Source organism: Emys orbicularis, chromosome 2 (assembly GCF_028017835.1).
Source record: "Emys orbicularis isolate rEmyOrb1 chromosome 2, rEmyOrb1.hap1, whole genome shotgun sequence".
NCBI lineage: Eukaryota > Metazoa > Chordata > Testudines > Emydidae > Emys > Emys orbicularis.
Genome location: NC_088684.1, coordinates 195,734,822 through 195,753,635, shown reverse-complemented (window position 1 = coordinate 195,753,635; position 18,814 = coordinate 195,734,822). Strand labels below are relative to the sequence as shown.

Genomic DNA, 18,814 nt, shown 5'->3' with positions numbered 1-18,814 from the left:
CAGGCTAAAAATCCCTCTAGCCTGGATCCAGCACTTCCCCCCAGTTCAGTCCTTGTTCCTCAGGTATTTCCAGGAGTCTCTTTGGGCGGGGAGTCAGTGAACAACCTCGATGTCACTCCCCTGCCTTAAATAGCTTTTGCATATGGTGGGAACCCTTTGTCTCCAAGCTTTGTTCCCGTGCCTTTCAGTGGAAAAACACTGGTATTCCAAGATGGAGTCCAGTACCAGGTGATCTGGTCACATGTCCTTGTAATGTCATAGCAACCATGACTCAGAGGCTGTTTGTAGGGTCCTCAGGAAGGCTCCCAGGAAGGCTCCTGGGTGGGAGATTAGCTTTTTCTAAGACCTATTGTTCTTCCTAATGGTCCATTGACTTGAATGGGCCATTTCCAGCCAGCCATCTAGACTGACAGTCTTTTGTCTAGTGGGCGTTCCCCAGGTGTAAACACATTTGTAATAGATTCATAGACAATATTCCTAACTTCAGATACCAAAATGATACATTCATACAAATAGGATAATCATATTCAGTAAGTCATAACCTTTACAATGATATTTCACATGACCTATCTTGTATAAAATACATCATTGTTATGCCATAATCCTATCATCATAATAATCTCTATGAAGAATATAGGATGCAGTGTCACAGTTCCCTGTAATCTTTTTGATGCCTGGGTCCTGTGGTTCTTCCCCTTAGGCTGGGTGTGGGGGCTTTCGATGTGGGCAGGCTTGTAACCGTCTATCCCCAGAGGCTCAATAGGTGCCCCTACAACAGAGCTGTGATGAGGCAGCACTCAGGCAGGCACCAACAACTCAGCTGCACTTAATCTTCCTACAGAACCTGCAGTGACTCAGTCTTCAAGCATGGAGCAGCAGCCTATCCAGGAGTAGAGCCTGGGTCAGATAATCCTCAGGTTCAGGTACTTCCCCCAACCCCGGCAGAGCTGCAGATTAGTCTGTGCAACAGAACTACCCAGCCAGGAACCCTCCTGCAGCCTTGCAGTGTATCAGACTCCCTACACATCCAGCCTGCTCCTGATCCAGTTCCTACTCCAGCCTTGCCTGGGTTGTGTTCCAGTCTTGTCCTTGCCCAACCCTGACTTTGCTCCACTCTGTTACTGGCCCACTCCAGCCTTGCCTCTGCCTCCTGACCCTCTTGGACTCCGACCACCGGGCTTCAACCTTTGCCCTGTATCTGGATTCCAGCTACGGTCCCTGTCACTCTGTCTAGAGTAGCTCACAACGGAGAGCGGCAATCTCAGGTCAGACTGTCAGAAAACAGGGCAGACACCCCAAAGTGGTGGTTTATTCTATAATTAGATTTCACATATGTGTACTCCTGGATCACTATACCAGTCTTACCATGGAGTCACAACAGTCCCCTTAGGCTCTCCAGAGCATCTTGCCGCCCAGACAAAGTAGACTTTGTGATGAAAAGTTATTAAAACCAGAAATCACCTCACATTAGGTTACTCCCTATCCCAAAGGGTCAGTCACTTACCGAAGGTCAATGGATACTCATGACCTCACACCAAAAACAATGCTAGCAGCCAATTTCTCTAGTAAACTAAAGGTTTATTAGCTAAGAAAAAGAAGAGAGTTATTGAGTGGTTTAGAGCAGGTAAAATACATTAACAGATGAGTCCAAGTTTGTAAGTCCAAAGTGATAGTAGAGATGTAATAATCTGTTAGTTTTCCATAAGTCTCTCGGGGTTACCCAAAATGACTTTGGGGATCTCTGTCTTGCATCTGGAATGCTCCCTGAAAGTGTTCAAACAACTCAGAGATACAAGATCATTCCCTGAATCCATTCTTATAGCTGTTTTCCCTGAAAAGCAATCTGGCAAATGTTTCTGTCACAACATGGGCTTTTCCTTAGCATGCTTCTTCATTTAATTACAGAGATATACACAATGCATTTAGTCACAGCAATCCAAACAATCTTTCATTAGTTTGCATGAAGTTTACACATCAATTCTCACTAACAAACACTTTTGATCTAGGGTTAATTAAGTACAGGGATATACATAATGTAAGGCAATAGCAACCAACAGGTAAATTTAGTGTAAATGTAATTACCGGTTCATATGCCATGTAAATGTAATGTGGCAACATCCCTCTTTGTTCTACTCTAACAAGTGAATTGGCCTATGGCTTTGATTTGAGCTGGTTTGCCAGCGTCATGCTGAGCTAGTCTGTCAGCGTCACAGTACTGATTTGGCTTGTTCATGGACTCTGATCACCTGGTTTCGGCCTGTATCTGGACTCTGGCTATAGTACTCAGTTTGGCTTGTCTGCAGACACTGATCTCGGTTCTGATACTGGCCTGTTCCCATATCTCGGTTCAGCACTACCCTCGGCACAGTCCCAACCCTATGTCTGGTTTCTAGCTCCACTCCAACCACTAGGCATGACTATTGAGAGGCAGGGCCTGACAATAATGTTCATTTTTGCATGAAATTCCCTGCCTTTTTCTGCTATCATTGGTCCTGAAACCGGAATTTCTTCAGCATGTTTCTGTTTGAACCATGTGTATGAAGAAATATCTACATCCTCCAATGAAGATTTTTTTCAGGCTTCCTCTTCAGCACACCAAGCATGCTATCACCGTCATGAATAAACTTACGAATCCATGACTTGCCCATGTTCAAGTCATACACAGTTCGCAAACCATAATTATACTCTAGTGAAAGTTTTTTTTCTTGCGGGGATGCCATGCTCAAATTTCTCTATGGTCTCAAGTTTCTGTTGCAGGATTAAGAAAACTCTTTTTCTTTGTCATGCTATAGGACTCAGAACCAGATGGTAATGGTTGTTTGTGCATGATAATTCAGGCTTTTTCCTTTCTTCTTTTTCACTCCTTGACAGATTTCCCCCCCCCCCCCTTCTCTTATGCATGGCCCCATCCTCTCCTTGGTTTAGCATTTGAAAATAATGCTGACTTTAACAGTGTATGAATTTAATTAAATGTTATAATATTGTAAAATGAAGTTAAAACAAACCTTCAGAGGTTTTATCATCGTTGTCCTCATTTATTAATAATTGTTCCCCTTCCCCATATTTGGTTTCCTCTTCCCTCTGATCGTCTTTGTCCTGACTCCACCAAGAAGACTGCATGTTATTCATCAGGTGCATTAACTTCATCTCTAATACATAACTCCTGCTCTGGCAAATGAGAAGTGCTATGTCATGCCCAGGGATAGTGCTTGTAAAGCAATTTTTCATGGGCAATCATAGTGCACATGATGCAGTGCTCCACAGTTGGCAAATAGGGTCCATCACATTTACTGACCCTACTTCCAAAGTGGTGCTTCCTGACTGCTATGCCAGCACTGTTTTCTTAGAGGAGCTGTCTCAATGAATTTGATTATATTCACTTCAGTGGATGGTTCTGGAGAAGATTTTATTGTATAAGGAAATAATTCTTTGAAGAGGTTGTGTGGACAACAGCTATTTGTAGAGTATTTTTAACAGCCAAATTTTGAAAATGGTACACAGCCTGTGGTGCCTAAATGTGAGCTGATAATTTCAGGGTGTAAAGGAATATTCTCCCCCAGCCTGGTTCTCTACTGCTTGTACAACTTGTACCATAGTACACTCTGAGTGTTGCACTCCTTGGGCCAGATTCTGATGTCCTTTATACTGGTGTAAAAGCAGAGCAACTCCATTGACTTCAATGCAGTTACTCCAAATTTCCTTTGGTGTAACTAAGATCAGAATCTGGCCCTCTGTCTGCAGAGGAGAATGGCAGTGGATCAGTATCTGCACTATTTGTAATGATAGGGTACAGAGAGAGTCCTCCCACTGCAAAATTCTCAGGTGCACAGAAGTGTGCAGACACCCTGTGTAAGGGTCCCTAAATCCCATCCCTTCTCCTTTTTCAGGGGGGAAACCTCTTTAATAGTGAGTAACAGACAACAGTTTAGGACAGACAGTGAAGATATACCCAACTGAAATGGCAGAGGCACTAGAGCTAGCTAGTCAGTATATTATCTAAACTGCTACTTTGTCAGGATGCTCTCAGTTTTGCAAGATATGCCCTGCAGTCTTTAGTAACTGCAGAGGGGTTAATGTCTCGTGAAAGGCAGCACTTCCACCAGCACAATGCCATCATCATCATGCGAGGGTATTGCTTATAGGGAGCAAATGGCAACTACTGAATTAAATCTCCTCTTCAAACACTGTTCAGGTTCAACCCAGCTTAACTTGCAATAACTGAAAATGTTACAGGCAGCAATGTCATATAGTAGCACCAGGCCTTCAATAATTCCTGTCTGCTATAAGATGACTTCTACCTACCCAGTGAGGCAATACATTACCCCAACGTCATCATATCCTCTAGATCTCATTTAAATATCTGTAAATAAAAAATAAATGGGCCTGTAGCTTCAACACTTGCCCCAGTCAACAGAACAGGACTGAGTCTCTCTCAAAGGAGACCTCTTTCAGTCAAACTGTGGCCACTACAGCACAAGTTATCCGAGTTAACAAAAAACAAGTCTGAGTTATAGCCATCCCTCCAATCTCTGTGACTTTGTGGGCACTTGATCTTCCCCACGAGTCATACCACTACATTGTGATATGTTGATATCAAATGTAATATTACATCCATCCTCCAAGGGAGGACAACAGAGGGCTCTATGACCAACGTGACTGGCATAAATAAAAGTATATTAACTTGGCAAGGGTTTTAGCTAGCCCTCTCTCCTCCCCTTCTCTCTGATGCGGGCTGTGGGAGGAGGTTCAGTCTTCCATTCTCTCTGGCGCTGAGTGCAGGGGGGGGGGCAGTTGCTGAAGGATTAGTTAGCTTCCCCTCTTTCTCCATCCTATTGTGATGGGGAGGGGAGCGCCCCAAATGTCGCTCGGTCACTCAACCTCATTTCTCTCCCTGGGGATCAGCGGGTGGATGCTGGGGAACCCCCCCCCGGTGTTGGCAGGTGGGTGCTGGGCGGACTCCCCCCCCGGGGAGCTGGGGAATCACCCTGGTCTGGCGCTGGGAGCTGGGTAGCCCCCTCTCTCTGCTACTGGGGAGACCCCCCGGTGCTGGAGGGAGCACCGCTTCCCCCGCGTGCTGCCGGGGCGGACAGGGGCTGCGGGGCAGGGGAAGGCCGGAGACGCTCTCTCCCCGCGGACTGGCGGGTGGGAGCCGGGGCGGGGCGCGCTTTGCGGCGGGGGCGGTGCTCGCTCCTCCTCCTCTGGGGCCGCGCGGGGAGGGAGGCGGCGGCGGATCCGGGGCCTGGCGGAGGCGGAAGGGGCGGGCGGACGCGGCGCGGCCGGGCCTGACTCTGCGGGACGCGCGATGCTGGTGAGTGCCGAGGCCTCGGCGGCGCCGCGGTGTCGCAGTGAGGCCGCCGGCGGCGGCGGGACGGGCGCGGGGAGGCGGCCGGAGCGGGACGGGCTGCGGGGCCCGGCTCGGAGTCGCTCCGCAGCCGCCGCGCAGGGGAGGCCCGGACGCCGCCACTTCTCGGTCTTCCCTTCGGGCGCGTTTTATGCCCTGGCCCGCCAGCCCCGGGGTGGGGCCGAGCCCGGCCGGGGATCCGGCCCCTCTGCCCTCGGCTCGGCCTCTGGTGAGAGGCCTCGAACTACGCACTGGAAATGCCTTCCCCGGTACCGCCCCGGAGCTTCCCTCCTCCAGTCCCAGTGTCGTCCTAGGACCTCTCGCCCCAAGGAGCAGCCCCCCGCCACCGTCCCAGTGTCGCCCCAGGAGCCTCCTGCGCAAGGGAGCAGCCCCCACACTGCCTCAGTATTGCTCCTGGAGCCTCTCCTCCCCAAGGGCAGCCTCAATGGCTGACCTTCTAACCCCCTGTGGCCAGCCCTTCTCATTCCCAATATTATCCCAGTCACTCCAGAATATTCTCTTCCACAGCCCCTAACCCCAACCCCCAGTGACTGACTGCCAGACTTCTGTATCATCTCAGTTATCCCTGACCCCAGTATCATCCCAGTTCCCTCCAGCCTCCTCCCACTCTTTAAGAATGTGCGACTAACTACTCCCCAAAGCCCCCTACTGTCCCTTCATCCTCAGTGACTGTCCCTGTAACCCTACCCAATGACTATCTCCATAGTCCTCAGTGTTCCTCAACTAAATCCTTATAATTCTCCAGTTAACATTCTGCCCCCCACTAACAGCTCTGTAACAAAGCCTTACAGTGATCCATTTTCCTTTAACTGGGATCCTTTCCCCATCCCTTTAATCATTCTTTGTCCCTCAGTGTGGAGGATTCATCCACCATAATTATTCTCCTGCTGTAATTCTTCCTCCAAAAAACTATTTCCCGCACTGTGATTCTTACCCCCGCTGATCTTATTTACTTGTCCTCAAATCTTTCCCTAAGATCCCTCATTATCTTCCCATTACACTTATTCCTTCCTTTCTGTGAACCCACCTACTGTCTCTACTACTTTGTACTTATATCCTCTTGCTGTGCCATTTTTTTTTTGATGGTGTGGTGCCAGTTGGCTTAATTTTTGAACACCTTTTTCTATCCAGGTTGTGCGCACAGATTTCCCTATCTTTATTAATTTGCCCCAATTATGTTTTCAGTTCTCTGAGAATAACAGCTAACCTGTTTAACACCTCCACCCCCAATCAATGTTGCTTTATTTACTGCATGTATAACTTTTCTCTTTTTGTCTCACTTTTTATCTGGGGATAATTACCTGATCCATCGGGGGCTTTAGTAGCGACTCAGAAATTGTTTCCACTACAGTATTGTGAATTGGTGATTTTGGGTGAGGGAGGGATGTTTGGGAGGTAACACTGTTTGGAATCTTTTCAAAAGCAAAAGTGTAGTAAATTGGCCCATTTTCACCACCTGCAGCCCTGGGCACTTATTGTAGAGGCTTGCATTGGCAGATGAATTGACCTGATATGACCTTCCTAAAAATGGGTCGCTTCCCTCTCTGATTTTGTGGTTCAGAAGATTCATAGATTATGAGGCCAGAAGGGACCACTGTGATCATAGTCTGACTTTCATTATATACAACTTGCCTGAAATAATTCCTGTTTGGACTAGAGCATACCTTCTAGAAAAACATCCAAACTTGATTTAAAAATTGCCAGTTGTTCCTCCTCGTAGTCGACCTATCCTTGCTCCTCTTGTCACTGTTAGTTGCCTAATCTGTTAATGTTGATTGCTTTATCCTTGTAACTTGAATATTGCAGTCAGAATTAAGTGCCATGTATAATTAGAATACTGTGTGTGTCACATTGGTTTGAACCTGTTTTATAGTTAGTGTCTATAAGTTAGCTCTTGTCTGCATGAGAAAGTTGCACCGGTTTCAATTAAATCTTCATAAAAGAAATTAGCTAACTTTATGCAAACCCCTGTGTGGACACTTATTTTGGTTTGTTTGTGTCTTACTTGGGTCTGTCTTAAATTGATTCCTATAGAATTTTGCTGTTTTTTATAATGTAATATTCAAGGAGATATTTAATACTCCGTTCTATTAAATATTGTTCATCAGTTACATTTCTCTGGTGCTGGATTGTTAGTTTGAGTACATGAAACATAGAAAGGCCCACTCTACTAAGTCAGGCCTTGTTTACACTACCGGGGTAAGTCGACTTAAGTTACGCTATTCCAGCTATGTGAATAATGTAGCTGGAGTCGATGTAGCTTAGGTCGACTTACTGCGGTGTCTACACTGTGCAGCGTCGACGGGAGACGCTGTCCCATTAAGTTACCTTACTCTCTCATTCTGGTGGAGTACTGGAGTCCACCAGAGAGTGCTCTGCAGTTGATTTAGCAGGTCTTCACTAGACCCGCTAAATTGACCCCCGATTGCAGCAGCATCTATCTCTGGTAAGTGTAGACATGGCCTCAGGAATTATTCATTGGTGACAGTGGTTACCAGCATAGGGTCCACCTGTACTTAAACTACTTTCAGTGCCAGTAGAGATAACTGCTAGTGGACAAAATGGTTTTTAACATAGTTCCTTTATACTTTCTGTAATGTTACTGAAAATAGTTTTGTTCCATGTGCACCAGTAATTAAATCACTTTCAACACGGGTTTAGAGAATGCATGGTGGGGGAAGTGGAGACATACCCATTACTGAAAACAATTGCTAAGGGCAGGTCTACACTACAGCTGGGATCAATGCTCTGAGATCGATCCACCAGCGGTCGATTTAGCAGGTCTAGTCAAGACCCGCCAAATCGATTGCAGATTGCTCTCCAGTCAACACCTGTACTCTACCCCTGACGAGAAGAGTAAGGTAAGTCGACAGGAGATTTTCTCCCGTCTACCCCCCCTGTGGTGTAGACCCTGCGGTAACTCGACCAAAGGTACGTCGACTCCAGTTACTCATATAGCTGGAGTTGCAAAGCGTAGGTCGACTTACTGCGGTAGTGTAGACATAGCCTAACAAAGGGTCATTTTCCTATTGCAGATAGATATAAAGGCCATGTTATGCAACAACTTTTCCAGGGTTTTATAGCCAGTTGGTGGCACAATCATATTAATGGTATTACAAATAAAAGTTCAGTTTGTCTGCACAGCTTTGCTCTATTGCAGCCGTGATTGAGAGTCTGTATTTACCACAATGTATAATCTTGTTTTTATCCATACATTCTAGGAAAAATCTGGGGAACTGTGGTGTCTCGGCAGGGGACACGGGGCTTGGAGGACATGCACACAAAACAATATCAGCAGCATATAGGGTAGTGTATCTTTATGGTTTTCTGCTGCACGTTGCAGCGAGGAAGGATACCCAGTGAAACCAGTAATAAACTTAGTTATGGAGGTCCTGGCTGCACTATAAAAATGTGTAAACCAGTTTCAGAAAGACAACCTTGTTCCAGCCTAGGTCTCTGGCAGGGGCAATACACTTTTAGTTGCCACAGTTACTGAATTTTAAAGATGAGGTAAATTGAAGCAAATGGTGATTTGAGCCAGCTGTGCCAATAACTAGTTGTAAGCTTTGTTAAAAGTTGTAGTCTCGTGTTATATAGGGAATTGTATAGGATTTATTTTTAATCAGTCACAGTGACTGGTCTGTTTTTTGCATTTATTACAAGGGAACATCTGATGAAGGCAAGAAAGAAAAGGAAATAGCTTAAGAAATGAGAGAGAAAGCCATTGAGCTTGTCTACACTAGCATTTTTTGTCAAATGTTTCACTATGATTGTTGCATCTCCATTGGAAGAACTAATGTAGATTGGCTACTGCTGTGTTTACTGCTGTGCAACCTAGATTTGCTGTGAGCAGGGTTAAATTACATGGAGGTGAAACTGCCAAGGTCAGTCTGCACCAGGGCTCCCACTGGTGGAGCTACACTGGCACTAGTACAGAAGTGAGACGACATATCTGTATCAGGCTTTTCCTAATACCATTTAATGTAGCATTATAATATGTCTGGACTATTTCCGGCGCTGGTGGGGGGGCAATACTGTTTCATAAGATGGTCAAATTCTTTGCCATATTTTTCTTTCTTAAAAAAAAAAAAAGGCAGAATGGTCAGCTTGTCAGTGTTTTAGAAGCACAATTGTATTTGTCTTCTACAAACATTTTTAAAAAATCCAAAGAAGCTGCATTATAAATTTCATTTAGATTCTACACTGTATTTTTAGTATAATACATTCTGTATCTATAGTGTGTTCTATTTGAGAATCTTGAAGGGTTTACAAACCTGAATTACTATACCTTTGAGGTTAGGAAAATATCAACCCTATTTTACAGATTAGGAAACTGTGGCACAGGAAGTTTGTGGCAGAGCCACGGATCTCTTGGATCTCTCAGTACCTAGTATTATACCTCAACCTCAGCACCATCCTTCTTTTCTCAAGTTAGCAACATAATTCTTATTTGCTATTTTCAGAATCTGGGACAGAATTACATTACTTTCCCCATCTCCCTCATCTTCCCTTTTGATTATTCTGCTTTTGGAAGGATTGTCAGAGTCAGAAGGTTCACTGTTAGATGGTCATGTGGGATCTGTGTAGTCTGATGACACTTTTAAATCTCATACTAAAAGTAAAGGATTGAAACATATTTAATCTTAATAATATCTTCCAAGTTGTACATTTTATTCCAAGAGTAATTGAAAACATCACTCTTGGATCTGCTTTTGAATTGAACGTATGTACACCTGCAATAGTAATGGTTTATACAATGCTACTTGTCCTTGTGTCAAAGTTGCTGTCATTAACACTACCTAAGATTATTAGTGTTACTGTAAGTATATGAGAAATTGAAGTTGAAATAACTGACCTCACTTTCATACAAAGTGAGGGGCATGGTGAGCAATAGACTACTATTGGATTTGGGGAATTATGGGAGGCTTCTTCCTCTGGTCTGCTGCTACCATTTTTCTAGAGAGGATGGGAAGAGGGGCTCATTCTTTCTTTCCTTCTGTAGTTATTAGGGCTGTTGATACTGTTGCAGTTAGGGAGGCACAGCAGCCATAAAAATATATTTGCACGTGGCATGTCTAGATTTTTATATCTTGGTTTTAGTAATGTGTTTGACAAAGTTCCACATGACATTCTCATAAGCAAACTTGGAAAATGTGGTGTAGATGAAATTACTATAAAATAGATGCACAACTGGTTGAAAGACTATACTCAAAGAGTAGTTATCAATTGTTTTCTGCAGGGGTCAGTCCTGGGTCTTGTACTATTAAATATTTTCATTAATGTCTTTAATGGAGTGGAGAGTGTGCTTTAAAATTTGCAGATGTCCCCAAACTGGACAGGATTCCAAGTGCTATGGATTAGATTCAGAATGACCTTGATGAATTGGAGAATTGCTCTGAATTCAACAAGATGAAATTCATTAAAGACAAGTGCGAAGTACTTAAGTTAGCACATGCCTACACTTAAAGCGCTACAGTGGCATAGTTCCAGTGTAGCAGCTGTGGTGCTGTAGTAGTTTAAGTGTAGATGCTGCCCACACTGAAGGGCGGGGTTCTCCCGCTCGTATAGGTAATCTATGTCCCTTAGGCCTGGTCTACACTGGGGGGGAGTGGGATCGATCTAAGTTACGCAACTTCAGCTACGTGAATAATGTAGCTGAAGTCGATGTACTTAGATCGACTTAACCGTGGTGTCTTCACCGCGGTGAGTCGACTGCTGCCGCTCCCCCATCGACTCTGCCTGCGCCTCTCGCCGAGCTGGAGTACAGGAGTCGATGGGAGAGCACTCGGGGATTGATTTATCGCGTCTAGACTAGACACGATAAATCAATCCCCACTGGATCGATTGCTGCCCGCCGATCCGGCCGGTAGTGAAGACATACCCTAAGAGGAGATAGCAAGGTTGATGGAAGAATTCTTCTGTCTCCCCCATACTGGGCGTTAGGTCAGCGTAGATACATCTCTCAGGGGTTTGGATTTCTCACACCCCTTGGAGATGTAGGTATGCTGATCTAAGTTCCCAGTGCACTTAGGAAGCAAAAATTAAATGCACAATACAAAATTGGGAATAACTAGCTAGGTGGTAATATCGCTGAAAAGGAACTTGGAGTTATAGCGGATCACAAAATGAATATGAGTCAGCAGTGTGATGCAGATGCAAAAAATACACCCCAGAATGATATAAGCCTTAACACTAGCAAGATAATTGTCCTGCTCTGCTCGGCATTAGTGAGGTCTCAGCTGGAGTCTGTGTTCTGTTCTGGGTGCCACACTTTAGGAAAGAGGTGGACAAATTGGAGAGCGTCCAGAGGAGAGTAACAAAAATGATAAAATGTTTTAAAAAACCTGACCTCTGAGGAAAGATTAAAAAAACTAGGCATGTTTAATCTTGAGAAAAGAAGACTGCGGGGTATCCTGATAAGTTTTCAAATATGTTAAGGGCTAGTATGAAGAAGATGGTGATCAGTTGTTCTTTGTTCACGGAAGGTAGGACAAGAAGTAATGGGTTTTAGTGTGCAGCAAGGGAGATTTAGGTTAGACATTAGGAAAAACTTTCTAACTATAAGGGTAGTTAATCTCTGGAATAGGCTTCCAAAGGGAGGTTGTGAAATCCCCATCATTGGAAGTATTTAAAAACGTTGGGCAAACACCTGTCAGTGGTGGTCTAGGTTTACTTGGTCCTGCCACAGTGCAGGGTGCTGGACTTGGTAACATCTCGAGGTCCTTCCAGCCCTACATTTCTATGATTGTGTGTGCTGCTGCTTCTGGTTCCAGTCTCTGTTTCTGATATAGAAACTCCCAGCAGGGGTCAGGGTGACTTCCTAGAAACTGGGAGGAGCAGGGGAATAATAACTTATACTCTGAGGAATTCTTATCTATAAAATTTACAAGATGCAACTATACTGAAATTAGACTAAATAATGCTAAAGTTCAGTTTCAGCTATAAATCAGGAAAATATAGGGAAACAGATTGAACTAAAGGACAGAATTTCCGCCTTAACTGAACTCATATTATCTTATTTGTGGGTTTAAGTTGCATCTACTGTACTTCGGTGTAAAATGTATTATTTCATTTTGTGTTTTTTATGATGAAATAAGGTCTTAAGTAATGTTAATAGAATTTAGTATTAAGGCTACACTTCTGTGCTTAATTCACTGTGTTTTGGTTGGCTATTTAAATTTAGTGTGTAAATTCATGAACAGTTCTGTGGTCTCATGACAATGGAGAATATCTACTGAAGGAAAGTGCAGAGGTTTGAGTTAAGGAGAAATTGACTTGAGGTTGGGGGTATAGTTGGTGTGGGAATTGTATGGTTTGCCTCCCTGCATTCTAAAAGTTCCTATGTTGCTGCTCTTGAACTTAGTGCTTGATGACTGGTGCCAGCAGGAGCAGCAAATTGAAATTGTAATTCTGCACAGTTTTGTACAGCTGGGGAAGTGCTGTGGGATGGAGCTGCAGCACAGATGTAGTTCCCTCAGAGAGGAGAAGAGGTAGGAAACACAAAATGGGGGAGATTGAGTGAGATTAGACATGCAAACGGAGTGATAGATGTGCAAACCAAATGTGTTGGTAGCAGCTGAGCTCATCCAGTGGTCTTTTGTAGCTCATCAAAGTACAATACAAAGCTTAAAGTCCCTTGCTGCTTCTGTTAGCACAGGTTCAATATGCTGTTAAGGAAGCCTACTCAACTTCTGAAGTAAGCATGTTCCTCATTTTCTGTCAAGTAACTACCTCAGAGTTGAAGGAGCTTTGGAGGAAGTCATGTTCCATCTTTATCAAAAAGGAGGTGGTTGTGATGCATGAATTTTGGAGAAAATGATATTTTTGAGAGGTATAAGTTCTGAGCAATGCAGAAAGTTAAATTCTGGTTTATTATAATTAGGCTATCTGGCTTAACCAGGAGGAAAAAAAATCTCATGTATCAATAACTTTCTTAATGGGTTTTTCTGTTTGTTGGAAGAGTAGGGTTATATGCCTGGTCTGTATTTGTGCACCCCGTGGCTGTTGTCTTTTAGGCATCAAGAGTTAAGGTAGTTAGTGGTACTGTGTGGAGTTAAAAATGGTGTAGCATTGCTCCATGGTATTATTTTAAATTGTCAATAAATGTCATTGTGTTTGGCATATGTCTAAAACTGGAAGCACTAATTTATAGTCATATATAGAATTTAAAATATAAGCTTATTTTTAAAAAAATAGAGTAACAAGGGAAATTAGTCCATGAGTGATCATTTTTTATTTATAGGAAGTTAATTAACAATAGTATTCCTGTAAAATATACTTCATTTCAAAACATAGCATCACTAATTTCTTTTGGTGATCTGCATTAGCTTTATACTAGTTGTAATGCCAGTGTTTTTATCACCTGTGAATGAAATGTTGGTATGAGTACATATAAGGAGGAAGCACTTCAGAATTAAAACTATACCCAAGTGATATATTTGGACATCTAGAAACTTCAGACTGCTTTCAAGACAAATCAATGTACTGTTATTTTTATTTATAAGCTGAATGGGCAGGCTCTGTGGCCGGATGTGCCTTGATCAGCTGAGGTGCTGCAAAATTAACAAGGTAGAAGAAACTGTAAAATTAGTGAGCTCATGAGAAGATTGGGGCCAGAACTGAATGGCAGCGATTAAAATTTCATCAGTTTTTAAGGAACTGATAGAAGTCATAGTTTACCTAACCTTAAGGTGACAATAAGATGAAGAATAGGATGCATATATAAAGAATGTTAATTACAGTTAAAAATTCAAGTGTGTATCTAAAACATCATATGAAATCATACGTTGTGGTAAGCTAAATTCTCTAAAATGCAGTGGGCAGTGCTCTGGGTTTAGGGAAAAGCAGATTGTGTTTTAGTTTCTAATTTTGCTGAGGTGGTTTTGCACGTACAGTGGTAGCTATAGTGAAATGTCAGGCCAGGCTAAAATGGTATTTTATTCCATAGAGACCTGTGGGGTCATAGTGTTCCAATTTATTAAATGCATTTTAAATAGACGTTTTGAGATTTACTGGAAAAAGTTACTTATCTTCAAAAAAAAAAGGGGGGGGGGGAGTTTCGGGAAGGCAAGCACCCTTAACAGAGTTTTCGACTCTAGGGGCAGTGAAGTCTCTGAACTGCCCAAATCGGTATTTCTGGGTTTCCATGATGCTGCTGCCCTTCTTGCTAAATTGCGTTTTCTTGACTCACTTAAAAAAAATTTTTTTTTTGCCTTTTTTCCTGCTGTGCTATCTTATTGCTCTATCTTTGTCCTTTGTTGGCTGTCCTCCCTTACTCTCCTTTGCTGCATCTCCATGGCCAGTTCAACAGCAAGCCTTGGTCTTGCAGCCAGCCTTCTGGACAGTGTATTTGCTATCTTTGTTCAGCTTATTCAGTTTTGGATTTAGACTTTATGCTAGGTTTGAATGAAATAGGTCTGCAAGTCCTTCTGACCACCTTAGCTTTTCTTCTTTCTCTCATGCTCACTCTTTGGCTTGACCTGCAATGCACATATGCTCTCTTCTCCCAAAGCACCTCATTCTTCTTCTTTAAATGTAAAAGCTAGACATGGTAGGCAAAAAAATGCAAAGGTAACCCCTACAGGCTCAGTTAAAAGCATCCTGTGATTTGTGACATATGTCAGTCATAGGAAGATCCAAGGTCTTGAGTTAAAGGGACACATTAACTTGAAAAACAAATTTGTCTGAACATTTTCTGCCTTCTGTTGCTACAAATACCATCTAAAATTATTAAAAGTAAAGAGATGACACTTTTTTCTTTTTAAATTTTGCTTTGGTCAGGTCTACACTAAAAACTTTTGCCCTACAGAAAGGTTAGGCATGTGCCTCCCCCCCCCCATTTCTGTACTGGTAAAAGCCATAGCATAGATGCTGGTATACTGGCATAAGAGTTATTTTGTTAGCATAGTTTAATTTCTGCAGGGAACCAGTGTGGGAACTAAGCTTTGTCAGCAAAAGCACTTCACTACTCTGGATAACTTTCAACCTAGTGTTTTATAAGAGCTGGCTGAGTAGCTCTCTGGACAGCTAATGTTGATTTTCTATAAGTCTTGGAGCAGTGGGGAAGTTCCAGAAGACTGGAAGAAATGTTGCACCAATTATTAAAGATAAACAGGATGATGCAGGTAATTGTAGGCCTGTCAGCTTGCCATTGATCTCAGGCAAGGTAATGGAGGAGCTGATACAGGACTCGATTAAAGAAAGGTGATGTAATTAATACAGATCAGCATGGGCTTATGGAAGATAGATTGTGTCAAAGTAACTAGATATCTTTTTTTGGAGGAGATGACTGGTTTGGTTGATAAAGGTAATAGTGTTGATGTAATATATTTGGACTTCTATAAGGTGTTTGACTTTGTACCACATGGCATTTTGACTAAAAAACTAGAATGATATAAAGTTAACATGGCATGCATTAAGTGGACTAAAAACTGGCTAACTGATAGATCTCAAAATGTAATTGTAAGCAGGAAATTGTCATCCAGTGGCTGTCTTTCCAGTGAAGTCTCACAGGGATCGGTCCTTGGCCCTATGCATTTTAACATTTTTATCAGTGACCTGCAGAAAACTTAAAATCATCACTGATAGTTTTCAGGTGACACAAAAATTTGTAAATAATGTAGAGGATAGGTCAATGATTCAGAGCGATGTAAATTGCTTGGTAAACTGGGCACAAGCAAACTGTGTTGTAATACAGCTAAATGTAAATGTATACATCTAGGAAAAAAGAATGTAGGCCATACTTACGGGATGGGGGTGAACTTTATTCTGGGAAGCAGTGACTTTGAAAAAGATTTGGGGGTCATGGTGGATAATCATCTGAATATGAGCTCCCAGTGTGAAGCTGTTTCCAAAAGAGCTAATGCAAACATTGGATGTGTAAGCAGGGGACTTTCAAGTAGGAGTAGAGGTTATTTCAGTGGCTCTCAATTTTTTCAGACTACGGTACCCCTTTTAGACAAACCCCTGATTTGTCTTGCATATCCCCAAATTTCACCTCACTTAAAAACTGCTTGTTTACATAATCAAACATAAAAATACAAAAATGTCACAGCACACTATTACTGAAAAATTGCTTACTTTCTCATTTTTACAACATGTTATAAAATAAATCAATTGGAATATAAATATTGTACTTCTATTTCAGTGTATAGTATATAGAGCAGTATAAACAAGTTGTTGTCTGTATGAAATTTTAGTTTGTACTGACTTTGCTAGTGCTTTTTATATAGCCTGTTGTAAAACTGGGCAAATATCTAAATGGAAGATAAGTGTAGTACAAAGCTAAAACCTAAGGAGTCTATGGTAAGGGAGCTTTCCGTGAAAATTCTAATATTTTAAGGTCAGTTCAGCTGGACTTATTTTAAAACTGGTTGGAGCTAGACCATGTAGCAGCCTGAGTTGTTTTTAAAATTTGCTGTATGGTTCAGGCCTCTTGAAGGCTGGTCCAAATTACAGTAGGCTGGTGTCATAGACCAAATCATAATGCTTCTGTTGGGGCATGCACCTATCCTGGTAGCATTATACAGTATGTCTGCAGTATATATGTCTAGTGTGCCCGTTGCTCTTGTGAGCATATGTGCTTGTATTTATGTGGTATACTTACTTACTGATCTCTGTGATAGGGTGTTTAGACAATTGCCTTTGTTTAGTGGTTATATAGTTAAATCACTGTTGCTCATCAGGGCAGGTAATTTTAAATTTAACAGGTGCCTTCACTCACTAGGGATTATAGAGAAATCTCTGGTCTGAGGGAGCAGGGTTTGACTGAGGTGTTAAAGACTGTTTTTAGGGTGGGAGGGACTTATTAGAAAAAGGTGCCTCTTGTCTAACTATTGGAATCGAACTGCCAAAAAGTTCATTTAAAGACTTTTTGGCTGCAAGAATATCATTTTGCATTTTTGGACTCTGGCTGTATAAAGCCTTTATTCCTTTTTTGGTTTGGCTTTGGCTTCGCTTTTTGCGATGACCACCAAAGGCCTAATATGATTGCAGCAGCTGTCCAGTGAGTAGGGTGAGTGAACCAGATTCTGCCAAGGACTGACCACTGCTTGCATACTCTTACAAGCGTGTACTGTGTTTGTGATACTGAGAATCATATTAATTTTTAGAAAAATCAAATACGTTCAGTAATTTGATATGTTGGCAAAATATGAAGAATGGAGTTTTGATCTTTATCTGTAAAATAATATATAATGAGGCTGCCAAGATTTATACTTCATTACTAGTATTCAAAGCATATGAGATTTTTGAATATACTGTGTAATATGTAGTGAAATTTCATTTTTCATAATATTTTACTGCTTTTTGGCACAGTGAAATCTGATACTTTGCTGCACCTTGTTCTAGGAGTGATGGAAGAGTATTCTCTTTCTATGGGTTGAAATTAGGCAAGGGTTAAACTTTTCAAAAGTGCCTGATTTCATTACTTTTTTGAAAAAATGACTAAGCCAATTAAGCGTGTTTGAAAATTTTACCCAAGAACTACAAGTGATTGTTGGGGTCAGAAAACTTATCACCTGCTTGTTAGTACATAAGAGTTGAGAATTTAAAATAATAGAATTGTAGTTTACTCCACTTTAGAAATTGATTTTGGAAATGAATGGGTGTGTGTAGGTTGGCACCATGCCTGTAAAAGATATTTTTAATAAGGAAATAACTCATGGAAATGTTTTATAAAGCACCATTGTTTTGAATTACAGTAGCACATTTTATAATTGATTGATATCGATGGATAAATATTGGTGTTTTTATAAGCTTCATACAATATGCACATCCATTTTTTCTCAACCTGAATTTCTAAAAGAAATGTAGCATTCTCTACTGGCTTTTAATTGAAAGCAAACTTTTATTGACTGGATTTAAAATAATATAGTCTTTTGCAGCTGTTGTTTCTGTGTTATCGCGCAAGACATGGTTTTAATATTCTTTTAGTATAAAGGAAGGGAGTCGTCTCTACTTTTCTGCCCTTTCCCCTTCAGATATGGAGATTCCAGAGTTTTAGCAGGAATGTTATTATATAGAGAAGTTCTGTTATCACTTTAAGATTCAAGCAGTAGATTTCTCCATGGTATTGGCACCAGCATGAATGACAAGAATTTTAGTAGGTCTCAGTTTTCCTCTCTTTGGATGTGGGGGGAAAAATAAGGTGGCATTGGAAAAATGTGATGCAGGAAATTGTTGTGCTGCTGCATAAAGTTATTCATGTACAGTATAACACTAGCTAATGGGAAATAAAGGGAGATGACAGTCACCAAGACATTTGGTATGACTCATCACTGCTTAGGAGTAGCAAAGGGATCTTTGCAGCCTTTGGAAGTGGAGTAATTATTCTGGAGTAAAGTTACTTTGGATACATCTACACTGCAATAAAAAACCCGTGGCACCAATTTTCAGAGCCCAGGCTCACGGAGCTAAAAATTGGGGTGTAGACTTTTGGACTTGGGCTGGAGC

General features: G+C 42.0%; 1 protein-coding gene across 1 annotated transcript in view; it reads left to right on the top strand.

Moving 5' to 3' along the window:
* The first annotated feature begins 5,254 nt into the window (after positions 1-5,254).
* The window catches only part of CUL1 (cullin 1), an 85,383-nt gene continuing 71,823 nt past the window's right edge, over positions 5,255-18,814 (top strand). Inside the window, exon 1 of the mRNA XM_065397955.1 lies at positions 5,255-5,308. The gene's annotated coding sequence lies outside the window, so the exon portion shown is untranslated. The remainder of the gene's footprint in view (positions 5,309-18,814) is intronic.